This window comes from Protopterus annectens, chromosome 5.part0 (assembly GCF_019279795.1).
Source record: "Protopterus annectens isolate FY-2018-M chromosome 5.part0, PAN1.0, whole genome shotgun sequence".
Taxonomy (NCBI): Eukaryota; Metazoa; Chordata; order Ceratodontiformes; family Protopteridae; genus Protopterus; species Protopterus annectens.
In genome coordinates this window covers 1,672,012,785-1,672,037,036 of record NC_056735.1, presented here as the reverse complement: position 1 = coordinate 1,672,037,036, position 24,252 = coordinate 1,672,012,785, and the positions used below count along the sequence as shown (strand labels likewise).

The 24,252-nt window shown below is 39.3% G+C and overlaps 1 protein-coding gene across 1 annotated transcript in view; it reads left to right on the top strand.

Moving 5' to 3' along the window:
* The window catches only part of BRWD1 (bromodomain and WD repeat domain containing 1), a gene marked incomplete in the record, with an annotated part of 4,378,631 nt that overhangs the window by 3,555,237 nt on the left and 799,142 nt on the right, over window positions 1-24,252 (top strand).

Genomic DNA, 24,252 nt, shown 5'->3' with positions numbered 1-24,252 from the left:
TGGCGACTGAATAGAGCTGGAGTTCTTTCAGTCGGGCAGCATAGGACAGATGTTTGAGACCCTTTATCCTTTTGGTGAGGAACTTTTGTGGCCTCTCCAGCTGCTGCAAGTGTCGGGTCAGATACATTCCGAATGGGGCATTGTACTCAATCATTGGTCTGATGAGTGATGAGTATAGGGAGACTATGACCTCCCTTGATCTAGATGAGAATCCCTTCATGATAAGGTGGGCAATGTAGAAGGTCTTCCTAACTACTTTAGCTACATGGGTGTCGAATGACAGACTACTATCAACCTGGGTCCCCAGGTCCCTGATAACTTCTTCTGTACTCAGTGGATTGCCACCTATTTGGTAGCTAGGGGTAACCTTGTTTTTCCCGAAGGGTATGACTATGCATTTTTGGCATTTAACTTTAGGCCATGGCTCTGGCACCAGTTATCCGTTTCTGTGAGACCCTTCTGAAGGATATCTGTGTCAGATGTGTTTTCTACTATGGCCCAGTTTGCAGTCATCTGCAAACTTTGTCAGCCATAACCCTCCTGTGTTTGCTTGTACTTGGAAAAGTAGATGCCAAACAAGAGTGGGCCCAGGACTGAGCCCTGTGGTACACCACTTGTGACAGGCTTTGAGTCTGACATGGCGCCAGCAACTCTGACCCTGTGGGTTCTGTCACTCAGCCAGTTTGCAACCCATCTTGTGATGTATGGATTAACATTTAAGCTGATGAGTTTTTCAATGATACCCGAGTGGGGTATTGTATCAAAGGCCTTCGCCAGATCGAGGTAGGCTGTATGGACTGCCTTTCCCTCATCAATGGCTTTGGTGACTGTTTCAAAAGTCAACCAAGTTTAGAAGGCATGATCTGCCTTTGACAAAGCCAAACTGGGATGGATCCAAAGTCTGCAAATTCCCTATGTCTTTATTTATGAGGTCCATTATGATCCTCTCCATGGCTTTGCAGATAAGGCTTGTCAAGCTAATGGGCCGGTAATTTCCAGGGTCGGTGGAGGCACCGCCTTTGTGAAGTGGGACCACAGTTGCAGTGCGCCACTCCTGGGTACGTATCCAGAGGTAAGACTATGATTAAACAGCTGTCCTAGCTGTGGGTTTAATTCCTCGTTGAGTTCGTGGAGCACACAGCCGGGGACACCATCAGGTCCCATGGATGCTGTGTTTTTGCTTTGGAGAGAGCAGTTCTCACTTGGGCGTTGGAGATGTTTGGGGGCTGCAATCGCTTGGTATAGATATCTCTCCTTTTGGGGAGGGGAGGGAGAAGTTTGCACTGAACCTGTCAGCCAGTATGTTGGCAATGTCTGTAGGATCAGTAATCTTCACATCATTTTGAACTAGTTCTGAGCATATCTGGGAGTTTCCTCCCAGGTTTCTAACATAGCTAAAGAAGGCCTTATGATTGTCTTTTGAGTCTTTAGCTATTTTTCTCTCAAAATTTGCTTTGGATGATTTTATGAGAGCTCTTAGTTTTTACTTATAGTGATCAAGGGTGTCTTACCTTTTAAGGATTTTGCTCTATCTTGTAGTAGCTTCCTCCTTTTGTTGTAGAGTTTGTTTATGGCTGGGGTCCACCAGAGTGGACGCTTGCCTTTGGTACAAAGAGTCTTTGTTTTGCTTGGGATTGCCTTATCCATACAGTCCTGCAGGTGCTGGTAGAAGGCATTTGTAAGTGATTCAGCGGCTTGAGTAGTGTTTTCCGTCGGCTCGGGGGCCTTAAAGGAGACCACACTAGTCTTTAGAAGTGTGAAGTCGGCTTTCGAGAAGTTCTTTACTGTGGTCTTTTTTTTAACTCTGAAGTTCAAGCCAACACAAAGGGAACTCTGGCTGATCAAGTTTGCAGATGATTGCAAATTGGGAGCCATTATTGATTCTCCAACTGATGCAGACATTCTGCAAAAAGGCTTCACTTACACCAATGAATGGTGCCAGAACCATGACCTTAAGCTCAATGCCAAAAAGTGCATTGTCATTCCCTTTGGGAAATATTCGGTGCCCATGAACTACCACATAGGCGGTAGTCCACTAAACACCGAAGGTGTGATGAGACCTGGGGACACAGGTTGACAGCAACCTCTCTTTTGATAACCACATTGCCATTGTAGTCAGAAAGTCCTTTTGTTTGGCACATCTCATTACAAAAGGTTTCTCATCCAGGAAGAAAGAGGTCATAATCCCTCTCTGGTCGTCCCTTATTAGACCTATTATAGAATACAATGCCTCATTTGGTATGTACCTCACTAGACACCTACAACAACTGGAAAGGCCACAAATATACCTCACTAAGAGGATCTTAGGCCTTAGACACATGCCATATATGGACAGACTCAAACAATCTCCAGCTATACTCTTGTCTCTCATCACCTACTTAGAGGCAATCTCTGCTTGACCTACAAAGCCATGTCTCACCCAGAGCTGCTAGATATGCTACACCTAAAGAAATCCCAATCCCTCCATGCCACACGCTCCAGGGACCTTAACCTCATTACCACAATAAACAGAACATGCTGAAGGGAGAGGTTTCTAACCCAGAGACTTCCCATACTCTGGAACAAACTTCCCATTCACGTCAAGCAGAGGTCTTCACTGGCCCTCTTTAAGAGAAATCTTGCCGAGTGGGTGGGCAGTAGGAAGTTTACCCCAGGGATCACTTCAGTGGCCTTGCTTGACAGGGGCACTGGGAACTAACTTTGGCGGCATGATGCCAGGGAATCTTCTTGAGCTAGGCTTATATAGGCTCCAGGGCCATTATAGAGAGACACACACACACACACACACACACACACACACACACACACACACACACACACACACACACACACACACTCTCATGGGTCCTATGAGAGACAAAGCTGATAAAATGGCCACCTGAATCTGGGCTGTTAGAAATTTCCTCATCATCCTGTCCACATCAGCTTCTGATGGGCTTTTGGATGACCTGAAGGAAGATGATGTGAAGTCTCAAGGAGAATAGCTCAGGAGAAAAATCTAGGAGATTTAGATTCAGACTGGGTCAGATCTGAATTAGGGGACAGATCTGACGATTTTGGTTTTATTTTAGGTGGAGTCTAGCTCTTGGTGACAGTCTGAGCCAACAAATTATATACCTTCTCAGCTGGGGCAGGGATGAGAGTGTTTGGAGGAGTGCTTCCTTGAATCTTTAGATTTCTCCGCTGTATCCTCTGAATACTTTTTAGAGGAAGATGGTACTCCAGAGTCCGAAGAGTCAGAAGCTGGAAGTAGACCCTTTAAAATCAGTTTATTCTTCCCTTCAACCAAAGTTTTATTATTAAAGCTAGCCAAATGTCACATGAAACTTTAAGATGACTTCAGCCTAAACAGTGTGTATAGGGAGGTCAGTTCTTGCCTCCTTCATGTCAGAATTCTTGTGGGGGTCCTTTTTTAAGAAAGAATATCTTGATACTGATTGATATTCAGAAGGTCTTCAAATAACAAACAGAATCCTGGGCCAGCTTTGTAAGATCCTGGGGAAGAGGTGAAGGCCTGCCCAGCAAATGCTGTAATAAACTAGTGGATGTCCAGTTTTTGTATAGGCTGTTTGGCTATAGACTAGGGGTGGAGACCACTTTAGGAGCCTTGGGGGATGCAAGCAGTTGTTTGAGACCACAGTCTTGGCTCCACTGATGACTGAGGGGACACTGCTCCAATGAGTTATTCTACTCAGGGGGACGTGCTATCATCTAAGTACTTTGTGGCCTCCTGAGAGGCAGCACCATATACCTTGGTCAGACTAGATGGCAGAGTAATGCAGTGCAGAACACTTCACTGGATTCAGTGCCTATAGGCTTAGGGGACTGTCCAACTCTGATGGAAAGTTGTCAGTGCTGCTCTTCTGGGTGTTTTTCCAAGTACTTTTTTATTCTACAGGGCATGCGAGGTAGCTTTTGTACATTCTTTGTAACATTCAGGCTTAAGGAAGGTACATAACTTTCTCTTAAGGTTGTTCTGGACAGATTTTGCTCTCTGCTTGATCATCTTATAGTCGTACCTTGCACATTGTGGATAGTCTGTTGTGGTCAGGCCCCAGGCAAAAAACTAATTTTATGTGGAAGTGTTTGTGGAGGATCCATTTTCTGCATATATTAGTTATTAACTTTCTCAGTAACTGACATCTAATTATGTCACCTGAAAGCTACAGCTACCAAGCTTGCAATTTAAATAAAACACTTAGATAAGAATTGTTCCTAATGGGGGATCTTGCCTGCCAACTCTGAATGATTGAGGCTTCACCAGCAGACTGACAAAACTTTCAGGTCAATGCATTCAATCTTGAGTGAACTACAGAATGAATGAACTGAAAATAGCATGGGTGGATGTCCCTCTTATACCACTGATATATGTTTAGGAAGTATATCAAACTCTGAAAGTCAAAACACTGTTAGGCCTACTGTAGAAGTCCATAGAGTTAGTTCTTGCAGCAGTTAATAATGTGAACATCCATATTTTAGTAAGTTTTAACACAACTAGCTTTTGCGTTAGAAGTCAGTGGTAAATGTTCATTCCTCTGAGATGAGTCCTGTTTTAAAAGTGAGATAATAAAGGCCAGGGCTTTGGAAAGGTATGAAGTAGCTTGTTTGTAATTTAGGGTGAAGAGTGCTGCTGTTGGAATTGTGGTGGTGGCATGGATATTTGTTAGAATATATTTTTACAGAGATGTTGGACTGATGTAAGCTAATTACATTGTTATGATCATTTGGATGAAGGGGTATGTTTACAAGTGCGAGGAAGTGTGGGGTTGGTATGGAGAAAGTTTGCAGATCTGGAAAGAAGGTGATGTTTTACATTTTCTGCTGCTCTGTTTGAATTGTGAGAGTTGAGTGCTGTTAGGTTTAGAGGTTACCAAGAAGAGTTCAAGGCTGTGTAACAGTTGTTGATTTTAGGTAGAGAATTTTCAGTTTTGACTAATACTTAATACTTTTATATTAATACTTAATACTTAATAGTTTTAAGTCTGTAAAAAAGATTGCAGTTGTAAGCTTTTTGTCAGTATTTCCATTGATCCATAGTTGTATCCAGGTTCTTATTTTTTATTTAATAGTTTGGATGATGCCGGATCATTATTTTGATTTTGCCTATAATATCCTTTTTTAAGAGATTAAATTTTATTCTTTATTGCTTGAAATTGTTCCAGAGACATTTATTGTCATGTGGGTCTTTTCTTTGGTATGAAGGAAATTGGTCTTTCAGACTGCGGTTGTTAAAAAATCGTAGATGTTCATTGTGGTGTACACTGTTGCAGTCCTCACTTCGGGGATTCCTGTGTGTAGGTAGTCCCACTGGCCAATCCAAATTCTAGAACTCTTATCTTCACCTAGGGCTTTGTCCAGCACCCTTCCACCACTACTCAAGGATGCTGGTGTTACAAGAGGGGTGTGAAAAACTGAAAGGCTGCCAGCCCAGCTAGATAGAATTTTGTAGATAATTCTATGTCATTGTAAATATTAGTATAAACCACAGGCTGTTTTACAAATGTAAGAAAACTAAATGCAAGAAAAACTGTATTATTTGTTCTGAACTTCAAAAATGTAACCACAGTGCACCCTGCTGGAAGAAAGCTGATAAAGTAAAGCATTTTATGACTGATCTCAAAGCTTGGAGACAGGATGTCTGGATGAATGAATTCCTTCTATTGTTTTGAGATCAGAATTACTTGCTAGAGTTTACATGTATAATGTCTTTTATTGCTGTGGCTTCCTGACCAGGTGCAAGCTTACTAAGAAATGTAAATTTAGGGTTTCTGGTAGCCTGGGAACCAGAGAAGTGTCAAGAATGATGTAATCTAAAATGAGTCAACAGTGATGTATTATCAATTTAAGAGATCTCAGAGAGAAAGAAATAGCATTTTACATTTGTCTTCAGAACTGACATCACCAGCACTTGCTTGCTCTGTATGTAAGTAGGATCTTAGACTTTAGCATTTCTCTTAGAAATAGATAGAAAATAGTAAAACTAGACTAGCTGTTTTCTTTATTTATATAAGACTATCCTACAGTATTTTTTTAAAGTTCCTGTATCTGAACTCTTGACTAGCACTGTGTTGTTTTGAGAAGATTTGTCTTGTGTTTTTATTATTAAATATTTTTAAACCTTTCAGCTGTGGCTGTTTTGTGTAGAGATAATTTAAGCTCTAGAGTACTTGCATGTATTTAGTGATGCTGTACTAAGCCACTCCAATAGCCTTAAAAGTTCTGGTCACACTAATTGGATAACAGTATTATTGCACAGTGAAGTTTGTCACCCTTTGGGAAGGGCCTTTCAGTAGCTGATAAGTAGGGGTTTTGGTGGCAGTGGATGACTACCTTATATCCTGGGCAGAAGGGGCATACATAGTGAACCTGTGCCAGCCTTCCCCAGGAGTGTCTATGTGTTTGTATATAAATTATATCTCAAAGTGTGTGTGTGTGTGTGTGTGTGTGTATGTGTGAGCTACTTGGGCAGGGACATGAAGCACTGGTTGGACAGAAGGAGTGCTGGGAGGACTTGGCTTGGAACTCTGGCTAAGGACTCCACTCGATAGCTGTGCCAGTGGGGAGTCTTATTGGGGATCTGGAGAGAAAGGGAGAAACCAGCCCCAGGCTGACTATGATCTCTGTGTGCTCTTAAGGGAATTTGTAAATTACTGCATGCACCTCACTGGTGCTAGTGGTGAAGATTGAGGCTCCTTGATTACTGGGCCAGTGCACAGGCGTCACAAGGTACATTAGCCAACAAAGTCTTTAGCTCTTTCGTGCCATGCAGAACATGGTGAACTGCATGTTTAATAGCACTGTCAGTCAGTCATCCTGCTTCTAAAAGCCAGTTAAGTGACCCAAAAGGGAATTTTCTTATCTTCTCTGTAGAGCATGAATTAACTAATGTTTGATTTTGAAACTAGTACCGAAATCTTTGCATAATTTGTGGGGAATGGATTTCTTGCAAGGATTTTCATAATTGTGCCTTTTTAACATCAAATGCAGTCTGTACAAGAAGACATTCTCCAGGGGTCTGCAGCCAAAAAAGTGAGCATATGTGCTTGGTTCTGAGCTACTACACATTCTGCTCTTCTTATGCCCTCCTGGACTGATGACTCTACCACACCTCACTCTTAGAGTGTCCTTTGGGTTAAAGGCTCCATATCCTTATTGCCGAAAGGGAAGGTGGTATTCCCAGGGTACTTTGCAAGAATGTTGTGGGAGACCTGATTTGAGATGTCAATTTCCCAGCCATGGCCCAAGACCTCCAGGACAGTTTTAACCAAAACCATGAGGCAAAACACACCAAGGACCAAGAGGGTGCCAGCCAGCTTGCCTCTGCCTAGGTCTGGTAGTGCCTTAGTTACTTTCTCCACCCAAGCTTCTACCAGCCAAGCTGTCTAGCTGACACAGGATTGCATGACATTCCTGAAATCCAGTCAGTCAGAATTGAAATTACCAGAGTTGTCTAGAACCACTTTTATAAAGAAGAGAGAAATGTTCAGTTGCCATTTTGAATCCTATGACCGTAAAGTTGAGGGACTAGCTTCTGTTAGCCAGAACCCCTTTGCTGCTTTACATGAATTGGATGCTTGAGGACAACTTATCCTCTGCTTCTCCATCAGAGGATGTCTTCTTAGGTGACATTTCATAAAACAAAGGAGAAGGAGTTCTACTGGGAGACTAAGAAATAATTGGAGATCTAGCTCAGATATAGATATTTTATGGGCCTACCTGAACCAGGAGCACTTGCTATTCCTGTAGTCATGGATGCCCAGAAGGATGTCTTCACCAGTCTGTCTTTGTAGCCAAGGAAACCAGACCACTTCTGTTTTGTGTAAAGGGTTCCAACAAATTCCTTTATAAGAATCGTCTGACTGGATTCCAGCAAGGGATCTACTCTGATTCCATCCTGGTACCTTATTTCCTGTGAAAGGGAGCATAGGGTATCAACAGGTTTGGGAAAAGGGTTTATACTTCTGCTGTCCTGTCTTTGAAACCCTTAAACTATTAGACTGACATACTAACCTATCTGGAAAAGATGAGGGACAAAGCAAAGGGTATACAGGATAAGGATCTGGTGCAGGACATGCATGAACTCTGTAATCTACCAGGCATGCCAAGAAATGTAATTATAATGATAAAGATGCAGCATGCAGTGTAGCAGCCACAAAGTCTGTTATTCTGATACATGCATGGTTGAGGACTCAGTCCATGCCTGATACTGTAAATTCAGGGCTCCTTAATGGCACTCTTAGACAACAGTCTCCTCTTTGGAACTGTGCTTGTAGTTTTCTGGAGTAAAAGGGGTGAGAATATGCAGTCTGTCAGTCAATGTTTTTCAGATCCAAGTCCCAAAATTAAGAAGAACGTACCCAGCCAAATCTTGGCCCATACATCCTGAAGACAAAAACAAGACTGGTAAAGGGAAATGTAGAAAATTCAAAGTAGAATGGCAAGCAGGATCAAAGGAGAAGCCGGGGAGTCCCCCAGGACTATGAATCCCAGAAGGATGCTTCATGACTCAGCCAAACTGCCCCTCCCCCTTCCTCCCCTGAAGCCCACTCATACAAGTCAGCTCTCCTTCCTTCCCAGCTGCCTCACTTCCATCGGAAAGAGAGAGAGCAATTTTTTTTTTTTTGGGGGGGGGGGTACTTTACACTTCTTTAATAAATTGGGGACTCCTGATTGAAAGACCGGCACTGGCAGAGTTTTTAATAGAATCTAGAACAGAAGCTGCTGTTAAAAAAGTAATAATTAGTAAGGCATCTAAAATATTACATGATAATTATAAGAATCAGAGGAGCTTAGAAAGGATTGGGAAGACAGATTGGATAAGTAATTCACAGCGAGACAATGGGGGATATATGTATATCTCCCAAATGTGCATCAAAGTCTAGAAGATTTAGGATCTTTGCCTGGAAGTGTTTACATAGATATTTTTATACCCCAAGTAGACTCCAAAGACTTTTTCCTCAGATGGATAACAAATGTTGGAGGTGTGACGGGCAGGAAAGAGGTAGCTAGGAACATAGTTTTTGGGAGTGTAATGAGCTGGCAGAATTTAGGGATTCCCTGCAGACTGCTCTGTCAGAGATGCTGGATAAGCAGATTGGACTGACTCGGGAGATGTTTTTTTTTTTTTCTTAAACTACAGAATCTGAATTGCCCAAACATAGTAAAGCCTTGCTGAGTCTAATTATGGTTGTTGCCAAAAAGGCATGCACTAGAAAATGGAAATCAAAGTCTAGACCAACTATATTAGAAGTAGTGAATATAGTAACAGAGATAAAACAAATTGAATTGGGATCTTTAGAAAAGGGAAGGAACAAACTACATAGGAAGAAATGGGAATTGTGGGAACAATTTATGCAGAGCGGGAACAAGGTTTGAGAGTCAGGATTTGAGTGAGCCATATAATGCTTAACTGACAATGAATGGATGGTTTATAAGTGATGTATAATGTTAATGTTTGCAATTACAGTTGTTTCAAAGGTGAATGTGATGTAAATTGTTTGCAGCTAAAGAGGTATAATTGTGTATGTTTTTCATTTATATAAATGTAAGATTGCTTTTGTCATATTTGAAAATTTAATAAAGATATTTGGAAAAAAAAAAACACTTGAAAAAATGAGAATAAGTCATCCAGTACATTTCTAAATATCCCAAACTGCTAGGGCTTTCCCACAGTCAATAGCAGTCAAGGCCATAGTGAAGGTTCCATCTGGGGAGGAGGGCAAGGGTTTTACTCCACACACTTTCTGGTCCAGAAAATTAAGGCTCATAGAGACCCATTCTGGGCCCATCCCACTTAAAACAAGCTTCTCATTATTCCACAGTTCTGAGTGTTAACTATCCAAACCCTTACTGCTACTCCCGGCCATCTTGCTAAACAGCACAGACATCTGTGATCCAGATGGAGAGGTGATAAAATCAGCAAGCAAAGGAGAGTGATATTGCTGGAACTGAATTCATCCTCAAGCCTTGGTGAGTACCTTTATATATATATATACATATATATATATATATATATATATATATATATACATATATTTCGTATATCATGGACAGATGTAGGTTAAAAAAGTGTCAAATTCTGGAAGGCACACTTGTGCACTTGTGCCAAGACTTGGAAAAAAGACAGTGTAGAATCCTCAAGACACAGAAACCTTGCTTCAGTGGGGTTAGGCCAGGCTCAGGAGGAAGATGGTCCCACTGTTTTTGATGGAAGTAGTGCTCCGCAAAAAACAACAGGCCAAAAATAGAGCCATAAAGATGATAGTGGACTAGTGAGGATAAGAAAGAAATCATGTATTAAAGTTATGCAAGAAACCCAGAGTTTCTGGATAGAAGATATTCAAAAAGATTGAAAAAAATTAGAGGAAAGAAAAATGCATGCACAAGAGTAACTGTCAAAAGCTTCAAATGCAAATGTGTGTTCAATAATGCAGCAGTGTCATGAATAACATTGTATAGACCAAGAAACCTCGGTCCGTTTAGAAAAAGAAGTAACTGAGGAAGTGCGAAAATATAAAGAACAATTACAGGGCCGGCCTTTGGTCAACCGGTGCTCTAGGCAAAAGGGCTCCTCAGCATACCCCCCCCCCAGCACCACCTGGTGCCCCAATCCTGGTCTCACTACACCATCCAGAGTACTCTTTTCTTCCTTTTTGTCACAGTTGTCTTACTTTTGAGTTTTTCATGTATTCATTTAATATAGTTTAAAGAAACTATTTCTTTACTACAAAAATAAAACAAATACTGGAAAAGCGCTCCTGCTAGAGCGGTGCCCTATGCGGTCACCAAGTTGGCTTATGCCTAAGGCCAGCTATGAGAACAAAACCTAAAGATTTTTGAAAGGTATAAAAAAGAAATATGGACACGGAAAAGAGAAAGAGATCTGATGTGGTGTAATATTTATGCAAATGAGAAAGCACAAAATCGCAGCTGCAAATATATTTGTAGAAAACTACAGGCAAACGTACCCAGATATGGAAAATTTCACAATACAAAAAATAAGATCACAAAGAGAGAACATAGAACAGAGATTTTGTAAAGTAGAAGTTAAACAAATAGAAGCTGACGTTATGGAATTACCTGCAAAGTGGAGGATTTAGTGTAGAAAGTCTAACACTGGCTATGTCACAGCATGATGGAGCATTGAGTCCCCAAAGTAAGGAGTAACAGGTGGAGCAGGAGGCATCTGAAGAAGAAATATGGACATGGGAAAGAGAGATTTAGTATGGTACGATATTTATGCAAAGGAGAAAGCAAAACTTACCAATACAAAAAAGCAGCACCAAACATGTTTGAAGAGAAATACATTCAAAATATTCAGATACAGAAACTTTACAATACAAAAAAATAAGAAAACAAAGGGGAAAGTATAAAAGAGGATTAGTAGTGAAGAAATTAAAGAAATAGAAACTGAAGTTATGGATTACCTGCGAAGTGAGGGATTTAGTGTAGAAAATCCATCCATGGTAACATCGCAGCATGATGAAGCAGAGTTCCCAAGTTAAGGAGAAACAGGTGGGATGGGAAGCATCAGATCATTTGTTACATGAAGATACACTGGAGCCTTCAGTAGTAAACCAGTTCAGAAGTTAAGTTGGAGTTGCACAGCAAGGGAAGAAACAGTAAATGTTGGCAACTCTGATGCAGTCAGTGTCATGGAGTGATAGGCCAGTGAGTTCCCATACAAAAGAGCAATGGATGATATGTCACAGGCAGATGTTCTGGAATTTTCTGTAGAATGCTTGCAGGAAACAGAGAATAAAGAATGTGCCCTAAGTTTAGAAAAAAAGAGCTAAGGGAAGAGTTGCTTGATTTAATAGAGATGGATAGACATATTAAGATGAAAGAAATGGATTACAGAAAGTCAGTAAGACCCAAAATGTTAGAAGTCTGATAAAATAAATGACTACAGTAATCAAGACTATTAACAGAAATTGTGATATAACAGAAGTAAGTGGGATATATTACTCTGCAGTAAAATTAACCACAGGTAGTCTTACCACAAAAATACAGGGCAGTAAGGGAGGGAAGGGAAGAAATCAGATGACATAATGGAAGTATTGAACAGATAAAACTATAAAGCAGTCAAGACAAGAAGTGTAACTGTTAGAGTATAGAAGAGGGAACAGACCAATAAAAATATTTAGAAAAATAGATGTAATAGATGTAATAAAAGCAATGTGCAGTATTAGAACTGACCAAGATCTGTTGTACACTTTTGCATGTAATAAACTTAAGATATCATTACAGGTACAAAAACTTAGGAAATATGCAGATAAATATAAAGGAAAAGTGCAGATAAACAATTTATTGATGATCCGAAAATATTTTATAAAGAATATGGAAACAAAGTAAAACAAATATAAACACCACCAAAAAGAGAAGAACTAGAAACATTTTGGCGAAATGTCTGTGAAGACCATGTGGAGCATAACACAGATAGTGAATGGCTAGAAGAAGTAAAAGAAACAGTAAGAAGTTCAAATGTACAAGATATGAAATTGGGTAAAGTAACGGCCAGAGAAATTGAATCGAAATTAAGAAAAGCTCCTAACCAGAAAACCCCAGGCTCCTGATGCAGTACCTAACTTCCGGCTAAAAGTATTAACATCATTACATGAAGATTTGCCTTGATAAAGAACTATTTATATGTGCAGCCCCAACACACACCAGCATGATTAACAGGAAAGTTATACTCTTCCTTAACAGTGAACCTGCAAGTTACCCTAAAAACTATAGACCAATAACTTGCCTTCCAACAATTTATAAGCTGTGTACTGGAACTGATGCCAACATTTTATAGTCATTTAGAAGAGAACTCCATCATGGCAATAGAACAAAAGGATAACAAAAGAAAGTCATATGGAACAAAGGTTCATATGTTAAAAACATAATGAAAAATTGTAAAAAGGGGAAAAAAATCTAAGTATGGCATGGATAGATTGTAAAAAGCATTTGACCGCATCACATTCATAGATAAAAGAAGTGCTTACAGATGTATATGATGCACCCTTCACTGATTGATTATGTTATGGTGACCATGGAACAGTGGCAAACCACTTTGCAGCTGAACCATGATCAAAAACAAATTATTATCCCAGGGATAAAATGTCAAAGGGGCATATTCCAATGTGACTCTGTCACTGCTGCTCTTTTGTCTTGCACTTAACCAGTTAAGCTGTATATTTAACAGATTAGGTCATGGTTACAGTTTGGCTTGCAGACAATAAGGTGTTAAAACATTTCATCTTTTTGTGGATAATTTCAAACTGTATAGTTCAGATGAGCTGAATGCGCAACTGGAAGTGGTCAAAACTTTCTCAGATGATATAAGACTGTCATTTGGTCTTGATAAATGTGAAAAGTAATGTTTAAAGCAGGAAAGCTGCAGCACTAAGAAAATAGTCTGGGAAAGGAATGTGATATAAAGGAACTTGAGAATGAGGGGGTGTATAAATATTTGGGAAATGATGAAAGATCAACAATAAAACAGGAACAAATGCAAACAAAACTCACTAAAAAATATTTTGGAAAACTAAAATGAATACTGAAAATAGCCATGACATCTAGTAACAAAGTCCAAACGATAAACCAATTTGATGAAACCACTTCACGAAAAAAAACAAAGATATTGCGACCACAAACGAAAGGCCAGTTACGTCCAAACCACATTATTTTTATTGTAAAAACAATGCAAAAATCTCTAGCGCCTTGATTGTTACAGCCTTTAACAGAATGTAACTCCATATTCTTTTCCCCTCACTTATATACCAATTTCATAGAACAATTATTCAATAAAACAATTAAAACAATTAAACAGTCAATCATAACATTCATTTGAGCTCATAGCAAACATTTCCAGCTATATTCTTGATTCAAGCCCCTAGGGCACATAGTATCAAACTTTAAAATCAACATAGCTTCTTTCTTAACAAAATTTTCACTTCATAACTAACTAGTCATAAAACTATAAATGTCTACCCTATCTAATACTGTAGCTTGCAACCCTTGCTGGTTCCCATTGTGACACTCATTAAAATGTATTGCTATGGGACTAGTTTGGCTGTTCTTTCTTATATCCCGTACATGTTCTTTCAGTCTACTGGAGAAGCATCTTTTACTTTTCCCTACATAAAATTTTTCACATGGACATTTTATGCCATATATTCCCTCTGTGTTACAATTAAATATCCCAGTAGTTTGAAATTTCTTACCATTGATCCTTGCAAAATCCTTTACTACATATTTACAAATACTACATTTGCCATAAGCAAATTTCTTCTTCTTCCAGCTTTTTCCCGGTTAGGGGTCGCCACAGCGGATCACCTGTCTGCTGATGATGAGCAGAGGAGTTTTACAGTGTCAAGTTGCCAGCCCGGCGCCCAACCTTCCGCAGAAGACACACACACACACCTACACACACACACCTACCTAGGGCCAATTTAGTGTGTCCAATCCACCTACACACACCTACCTAGGGCCAATTTAGTGTGTCCAATCCACCTACAGCATGTTTTTGTGATGTGGGAGGAAACCGGAGCAACCAGAGCAAACACACCCGACCCCAGGGAGGGCATGCAGACTCCACACAGAAGGTACCCCAGCCGAAGATTGAACTGGAGGGCCTCTTGCTGTGAGGTGGCAACGTTAACAGCTGCAACACCGTGGCCGCCCATTTGCCACAAGCAAATATCCCCCTAATATTCACTTCCTTCGTATTTGTTATTGAAGGCATCTTAAATTTACCATGGACCAAGAAGTCTTTTATACTTCTACCTCTTCTGAAAGAAATAAACCAATTTCTTCTTCCTGTTCTAACTTACAATTTTGGGGTGATTGACTAGCCCCAAAAGGTATTTGATCAGTTGGACAGGAAAACAAGAAAAATGCTTCACACTTAAAAAATAATAAAAATAAACAAAAAAAAACAAAAAAATGTGTGTATTCTAAGATTATATTCTGAAGGAGGTGTGGGCCTCCCTGAAATTGATTGCATGTATAGAGCTGTAGTTGTAGGACTGCATACATATCTGCTGACCACATCAGATCCAAATATATTAAAAGTTTTGAAACCTGAAGAAAACAACTCTAGGATGTTTTCCCTGCTTAGTGTAGCAGAAGCATATCTATGTCAAGAAGGAATGGAAACTAAACCAGTAGTAGACGAAAATCAGGCAGTAAGTGAATGTGTCATACAAAAGAATAAATATAAAGAAAAGGATCAGATGAGAAGGCAAGAAATGTGGAAAAGGCATAAATATAGTTGCAAGTCCAGAAAACTCCTGGAACAACCTCATGTCAATCAGGATCTGACCCATTAAGGAGAGGTAAATTTAACCAGAATATAAAAGGTTAATATTAGTGGCTCAGAATAACAGACTATGTACACTTTGGTTTACAAAGTCTTTTCAACATGTGAAGGAAACAGACAAATACCGGTTCTGTAAAACAGAACTGGAAACAGTTGCACATTGTTTTGCTGGGTGTGATACACTAATGGCAGAAGGCTTGCATACTGAAAGGCATAATAACATGGCAAGACTGTTGCATTGGGGATTGTGCAGCCATTACAATATTGAAGTAGCTGGGAAGCATTGGAAACATGAGCCGCAAAGCATTATAGAGAATGAAGAAGTTTACATGATATGGGGTCACTCATTACCAACAGTTTATAAAGCAGATGCTAGAAAACCAGATATAGTAGTCCAAGAAAGAAGACAAAAATAGCATTGATCATTGAAATTGCTACACCAGGTGATTACATTGTCTTATGTACAGAGTGACACAAAGTCATAAAATACCAATATTTGCAGACAGAAACAAGGGCAATGTGGAACGAGGATATCCAGATAGTTCCAGTAGTAGTAGGAGCAGTGGGTGTCCTAAAAAGGAATTGACAGTCTTATTTAGATATGCTACTGAAACATGTAACTCCGTATGAATTGCAGGAGTCAGTTCTGGGCACATTGTGGGTACTAGAAAGAGCACTTTTGGCTAATTTCAAAGACTGAAACAACACTGATTTCATGGACTATAATCATACTTTGACTTAGGACTGGGGTATTAGAAATCCGAAGGACTTGGAGAAATTAAACCCACAAACGTCATCTTACCTTTGCAGCAGGATATGCTTTTCATCTCATCGTTATTCCTTGGCTTATTTGCTGCACTCAGTCTTCACCAGCTACTTGGCTCTAGTGATAGCTTTCTGCAGGATAAAGGGCTTCCTCGATGACTCATACCCTAGAGGAATCCAGCCAGGGAATAGACAAGAACAAATCAAATGTAACCCCCTTATATTTATCTAAACTTATCAGTCAAAATGTTCATATATGTTATAAAGTATTATTCCTTCCACCACTGGTCAACTATAATTCAAACCACTATGCCACAGACTGTTGTGGGAAAAAAAAGCACATTTCATTTTCTTTATTTCTCAGTCCTTGAAAATTTCAGCCATTTTGGCCCACACCAGGATCTGTTTTTACACTAGGTATTAATTTTTGGGAGTTGGGTGCAGATTAAAACAAAATAATGTCCTTAACAAATGCTACGATTTTTGAATTTAGACTTTCCTTAGCCAAAAACGGTGTAATCCTTTATTTTGCAGTATAAAGAAAGAAGCAGGTGAGCTAATTGCAGAAGATTTTTTTTTCCTGTTTGGCAAATGGCTAATAATTCAGTTGGTGGTTCCGCTTTGATCTTCTAAAACATTTTCACTTCATAAGCTTTGTATAGATTGGTAGACATAGTCAAGCATAATTGATCACTATCAAATGCAGAATAAATTTTATTTAAAATGTGTTCAGTGTTTGAAGATGCATCTTATTTAAATAAGATGTCTCATCTCTTAGAAGTAGTATATGAAGAGGGGACCAGTCTGTATTGCTTAGTGAAAAGAAAAGGTATATTCATTCATTCATTATTTGTTATGTTATTTTTATTTATTTATTTATTTATTTATTTAATTTATTTATTTATTTATTTATTAATTGTGAAAATGAATATTTTATGTTTTTAGTCTTCAGTGGATACTAAGTAGCAAAATAGGTAGGTGTTCAGTGAAGACGTTCACAAGAACTCCTGAGGGAGAGATACTTTGATTAATATTTCAAAGCCCATTATTTGAAAACCCACTTCAGCAGCAGTCAGCAACCCCTTGGGCACACTTTTCAGCTGGCATATTTGGTTTCTCCATCACCATTTTTTTTCTCAGACATATCAGCATCCAAAATAAAAAGCTGGATGCATGAGCTGTGGCAGTACAGGATCAGATGGGCCTGTACCTTAAATTTTTGAGGGCACTGAACACCTTTATTGCCCTTCTTTTAAAACACATTATCAATTGGTCTCTGTTTTCTGGGGTGGTCTGTGAAAAATTCTAACATGACTCCAGGCCCCCTACCAAAAAAAAAAAAAAAACCACACAGGTGCACCCGATAAATCAGCATTTTGATGGACAGTTGCTATATTTCCTTTGCAAAGGTTCTGTAGAAAGCAGTTAGCAACTCTGTGAATCATGTAGTTTACAATGGAAACAGCCATCACTTCCCTTTTAACTCTCACTGCCAGCTTGTACTTAACCAGAGAAGCAAAACAATTCACAGAAGCAGGACAATTAATTGGAAGTGTCTTCACCGACCTGTCGAGGACTTTTTTATTCAGTAAACCATGACTCATTGATCTTAGAGATGCCAGTCTATAGCCTTAGTTCTTTTAAGCTGCAGTAATTTGCAGACTGTCTCCATAAACACTCCCAAGTTGTTGTTAAACAGTGGTGATATTTATTTAAAAACATCTGCAGTTCTCCCAGGCTGAATATTCAGACCATTGCTTTTCATAGTAGCTCTTGCTTTTATGAACATGCTTCTTTAAGTTGACAACATGATCATTTGGTCTGCTAAAAATTCAACAGTGCTGATTGTGATATCTATCAAAATATATATGCATGTATCAGAAATATCTAGGGATTATAGTACATATGGGGGAAGACCAAAACACTGATACCTGGTACTCAAAAAAACAGTTCAATATGTACCCAAGGTGAAATGGTGAATCATTGAGCCTGATTGGCAAGCCAAAAGCATTCAGACCTAAAAGTACCTAGGCTACAACTTGGGCATTCACATCAGATGTACATCACTGAACAGTATGGTCACGTGGTGTACACCTGTTGCAGTGTAAGCAGTGTGCCAACAAAATACGTTAACCATTCTTTTGAGAAGGTATTGGTCCCTACACTTGAATATACACTGGCAGCCATTAGTGCTACATCCACTTGCAACCAGCAAAGTATACAGACATTGCAAAACAAAATGTGCAGGTTTATTGCAGGAGCATACCATGGGAAATATCAGTGCCACATAGTAAGAGAGGCTGGGTGCCTATCAAGTTCCTACACATTTGTTTTTCCGCTTTGTACATTAATCTGGAAAGCTACTATGGCGCACTGCACCATCTGCTTTTAGTGAAACAATGCATGTAAATGTTGAGGTCAATTAATTCCTTGATTTTTATCACTCTGTACCAATTAATGTTGTTGCTATAATTGTTGGAAGTCTGTCACTGTGGAAGTCTCTTCCTGCTGACATCAGACTGTCTTGTACACTAGACCTTTGCTACCTTATCTTGGCTCAAATTCAAAGGCTGAATGTTACATAGATGCTTGTTACCCAGTTTAAATTTGTCCTAGATTGTTCATCAGGTCCATGCATGGCCTGACCAGTGATTGGTGTCCTAAGCAACACTATGCATGTATATTTGCTTATAGATTTTGTATGCTGACAGTATTACATCTGGGTATACAACTTGTCAGACGAAATACTATTATTGTAAACTAAGTGTCTCTCTTACAAGTCTTTTATAACAAGGCTGCAGATGAAAAGGGGCCTGTTGGTCCAATTCACTTAGAAATAAATAAAATCTTACTTTATCGAACTCAGGACCTTTTTATAAAAAGCAAAATTAGTAGACCTGGCTAACTTCTGGCAAGCAGACATTCAAAAAATATGAAGGAGGCTCCAAAAAGGAAGGGTGGAGCCTTCTAGAAACCAGGGAAGTCCAACAAGTCTGAATGACTTCAAGTTGAAATCCCTGCCTTCACATCTCTGGTAATCCTTTGTTTTCCCCAAAATCTGGCTCTTAATTTCTCCTTTTTCAAACAGATTATCTCGGGCAAATGGGCCCTGAGCGTGATCAAAAGTTGTACACATGACGGTGAAGGATTCCTCCTCATCCACCAGACCATTTTTTTTTTCCTGTTGTCATTCGGCAAGTGCTGACTGGGGGTATATACAGCCTGTTCCTTGTTCTCTGACAGAGAAAGGTGTTTATTCAAGAATGTTTCCTGTACAAAAGAAAGAAGCCTTATGGAAGCCAATCCTATATCTTTCCTTTCTCAATCAGTTTTTGTGAAAGTCACAAAGTTCAAAACACTATCCCTTCACAGTCTGTTTCACATTTTTGGTAACTCTAGATTTAAAGGATGCTTATATTCCTGTAGATCGGTTTTCAAGCTTTTAGATTTTGTGTGTTGTTCTCTGCATTACTATTTGGGTTATCCACTGCCCCATTGCTGTTCATAAACTGTCTACTTCCAGTGATGGCTTTGCAGACATCAAGGTATTCACATGTTTCCTTATTTAGATGACTTGCTTATCTTTGCAGTCTTTTTCAAAGTGTCAGAAATCTCTCACTTGAGTAAGAGATCTCCTTCATAGACTGGCTTTCCAGAAGAATAATCTAAAGTCTTGTTTGACTCCTTCCCACAGGATTATATAAATTGGATTGTCTCCTAGATGTCTTGGCTGAAATCACTGTAGCAGCATTCCTGACATATAGGTCATCACTGCTGATGTCTGGCTGGGATGCCAGAGTTTTACCTTCCTGAGGTGGTATGTCTGACGCATGGTCATTGGTACTGTTGCTTCTCTTGTTTACTCAGTTACGTGCCTCATTGGGGATCAGTAATTTGCCTTATTTGCTAACAGTGTTTTTGTTCAGATTTGTCTCCTGAATACTTCAGTTCAGAGAGCTTTTCTTTCATAGGAAAAAGTACATCTACGTCTGTATCTATTCCTGATTTTTTTTCTACTCAGTGCATTACTCCGGCATGAGAATTTCTCAAGAAACTTGGATTCATGGAATCCATGATTCTCATGATTCCTTTAGTCAGACTCCACATGAGAAAGATTCGGTGGTACCTTAATCTGTGTAGTCTCAACATCAACACCCCTTAACATTTAAATTCCAGTTTGGAGATTTGTAAAAAGGAAGCAGCAGTGCACTACTTTAAGACTAAAAACCAGACCAGATGTGCTGGAAACTAGCCCCCCCCAAAAAAAAAAAAGGAAACCAAGCACAGTTGTGTGTAAAACCCTTAATAGCCACACATTAAAATCCATGTTTAATGCCCAACAACTTTAACAACGTTTTAGTCTTCACCAGCAAGAGACTTCATCAGAACTAGAACCTACTTGAGAGCATCACGTTTATATGCAATCATACATATTTAATTGATAATGAATAATTAAACCTCAAATGGAATTGAATAAATACTTAAATAAGCACTGCACAAATATGTAAAATATTTAAAGGAGACAGCCACCTTCTTCAAATTAGATTTTATATGTGAATACAACTAAAATAAATCTGTGTACTGTGAAAGTATAGAATAAAATGGAGTACAGTCAGTTTGTTGAATATTAAATTAGTGTCAGAAATATTTTTAAGTTCCTCAAATCATTGTACCTAATTTAATAACTAAATGAACCAAATTCACATATATGTATATGTAAAATATATGTGAGTATGTTTGTATAAATAGTAGTATGTTAAAAAATGAAATGTTAAAAATAAATCACAAAAGAAACATTCTAAAATCATTGCAGCTTTACGACATTCATTGTTAAAACTGGTGCAATAGAAACATTTTCATTTATACTGGGGATGTGGTTGCGTTGAACTTCATTTGGACATTAAACATGGATTTTAATACGTGGCTGTTAAAGGTTTTACACATAATTTTACTCTGTTTCCTTTTTTTTGGGTCATTTCCAGCACACTTGGTCTGATTTGTAAAAAGGAATTGCTTTGATGGAGAAACCAGTTTTATCTGAATCCAGGTCCCCCTTTCTCACTCCCAGCTTCAGTACAGTCTGCAACAACATGTGCCTCAGACTTTTTTCTGTCAAAGCAAAGCATTGTGAGCAGGACTAGGGTAGACCCTCACAAATAAAAATTAAAGTGGAGTTATTCCAGGATGTAACCCAGCTGTGGGAGCACCTCACTTAGATCTGTTCACCTCCACTGACGTCAAAACAGCCAGCAAAATTTTGTTCAAGGACTACTTGCAAGCAGGCCTGGAGAATGTGCATTCTCATTTCCTTGGATAGGAATGCTCCTATATGCCTTTCCACTAAGATCCAGTATCATTCTGAAAATTCAGAAGGACTCTTAATGTTATTGTGGTACCTACCTTCTGGCCCAGGAGACAGTGATTCTTTCTTTTTGAAAGTGGCAAAGGGCAGTTAACATAAGATTCTCACAGACTGGACCTACTTGCACAAGCCAAGTGTTGTTTGATATACGCCAGCTTAATGTAACTTCAACAGCTAACTCCCTGAATGATAGAGATTTAATACCTTTTTGGGTACCTGATTTCTGAGGATGTACAGCAGGTATTAAATGAGGCAAAGGTTAGCAAATGGAAAAGATTTTCTACTTAGTGCCATACTAAGAACCAAGACCCTTCTAAAGCTAGTAATTGTCTGGTTTTGCAATATTTGTGAGGGTTATCCTCTGGCGTTTCTTACTCCCTTGTATAAAGGTTTATTTGTTTGACATTTCAGCATATCTGCCATGGATCCCTCTCATTCCTATGTCAAGATGTTTTTGAAGGGAATTCTGCATACCTATCCACGTAGAAAACAGGTGGTTCTTCCTTGGGATCTTAATTTTGTTTTGGAAAAATTAACTCTTGCTCCATTTGCCCCAGCCATCATCAGGATGATTTGAGTTTCTTAAGATTGCAAACAGTTTGCTGATAGCACTGACTTCTGCAAGAAGAGTGTCTTAGCTGTAAGTTGTCATGGTTGGTCAACTTTATGTAATTTTTTCACAAAGACGGGGTTTCTTTGATAACTAATCTTTAATTTATGCCTAAAGTGGTATCCACATTTACTTTGAGTCAAGCTATCCATCTCCCTGTCTTCCTTCAAAACTTAAAAAAAAAAAATGGGGGATTTTTCATACTCAGGATATGGGTGATTAAACAGGATGATGCCCTGAAATTTATATATGTGCAAATCACCAGAGACAATGTCCATACCATATCCTAGCAAGCTGTAGGTCACCATCTGTGTCTCTAGAATCCCATAGCTTGTACCTTGACCTATTGGATACACTCATCATTAAAACAAATACCCTATTCATGGGAGACACTCAATACAGAGGGGGAAAAATACACAGTCTCATGCTCACAGGCTCAACGATTCCTTGACTTTTATTAATACAAATACCCTTGACCAGGTAGTGTACACACCCACCAAAGATTCAGACATACTGGACCTGGTACTCATCATTATGGGAGAATGCTGCTTCAAGGCTCCATGCTGGAACCTGCTCTTATTTGGCATCTACTACTCAAGAGGTAAAGGCTAATTTCACAGGCCTTTGTCTGACAAAGTTTGCAGGTGATTGCAAATTATGAGCGGTCATAGATTTCCTTCCATGACACAAAATCTTACAAGGTGGTTTAAGACAGACAAATAGCTGGTGCCAAAGTCACGGATTAAAACTCAATGCCAAGAAATGCATTATAGTGCCACCCAAGCTAATTACTCCATCAGTAAGATAAGAGTTTACCCAGGTAGTCAGGGATCTGGGAACATATGTAGACAGTAATCTAGCCTTTGACCATCATGTGGCCAGGGTAGTAAAAAAAATATTCTGTCACCCATATTTTAAGTAAGGGCATGGCATCCAGGTCTAAGGTAGTCACAGTGCCACTTTATTTGGCCCTTATCAGAACCATCATTGATATAATTAATGTGATGCCCCCTTTGATGTGTACCTGACCAGACTTCTGCAACAGCTGGAACCCCCACAAAAATTCCTTCCCATGTGGATCAAGGGTATAAACACATTGTCCTATACAGATCGCCTTAAAGCCCTATCCCTATATTCCATCTTGTACAGGTTACTGAGAGGTTATCTATGCCTGGCATACAAAGCATCCTGAAATCCAGCTCTGATGGACCTTTTGCCCATCTGGGAAATGAATAGCATCAGAACCACTAGATCCAAGGATTTGAATTTTGCTTGTGACATAAATAAAACATGTTGGTAAGACAGATGTGCCTCATCTCAGATGATCCCCATGCTCTTAAACAGGCTTCCAATCCATATGAAGCAGAGTCCATCCCTAACCCTGTTTAAGCATAGCCTTGAAAGTGGATGGGATATCAGAAATTCACCCCAGGTCTCCTCCCCATATCGCTGATAGAGGCAGACAGTAATGCCTAAACTAACAACTCCCCACATAACCTCTAGAAACTTCCTAGCTGACATAACCTCTCCTGTTAAGTGCCCATGATATATAGGGACACAATTGCATTAGCTTGCACAGCTAGGGTTATAAATACCCTAGTGGTTGTTGGTCTAGTATGTAACTAAGAACCTATGGATGTTCACGGATAACTCGGCTACAACCTTGACAAAAGTAAAGCCTTAAGAAATGCATATCACAAAAAAAGAAGGGGCAGTCTGTGTCAAAGCAAACTGTCCCATGTTATCTCCTTTTGTTCCCACCATAAGTCAATTCCAGACTGGGTCAAGGCACACTGTACTAGGACCATGGCTTCATCTGTGTTTTTTTTGGAAATGTGTGGACTCGAAGTATTCTACCGGCAACAACTTAGTCCTCTGTACCTACTTTTACAAAGCACTACAAACAAGACACCTTTTCCAGGTGTAGAGCAGGCTTTGCTAGCAATATTATGTTGGGGCTTCATGATCCTAATCCTTCCTCCTCCCATGCCTTATAAGATATGATATTCTACCAATATATCTAAGCCTACTGTAGAAATTATCAAATGGTAAACAGTGCAGTTGTACAAGTACGCTTGCCATAACAGCAGATTTTAGATTATGGCTACTGCAGCAGTGATCAGTGTCTATTCTCTTCAATTTACCCACACACCTGTGACAATACTTGTGAAAAGAGTCTTTGGGTAGCTTGCCGTAGTTAGATAT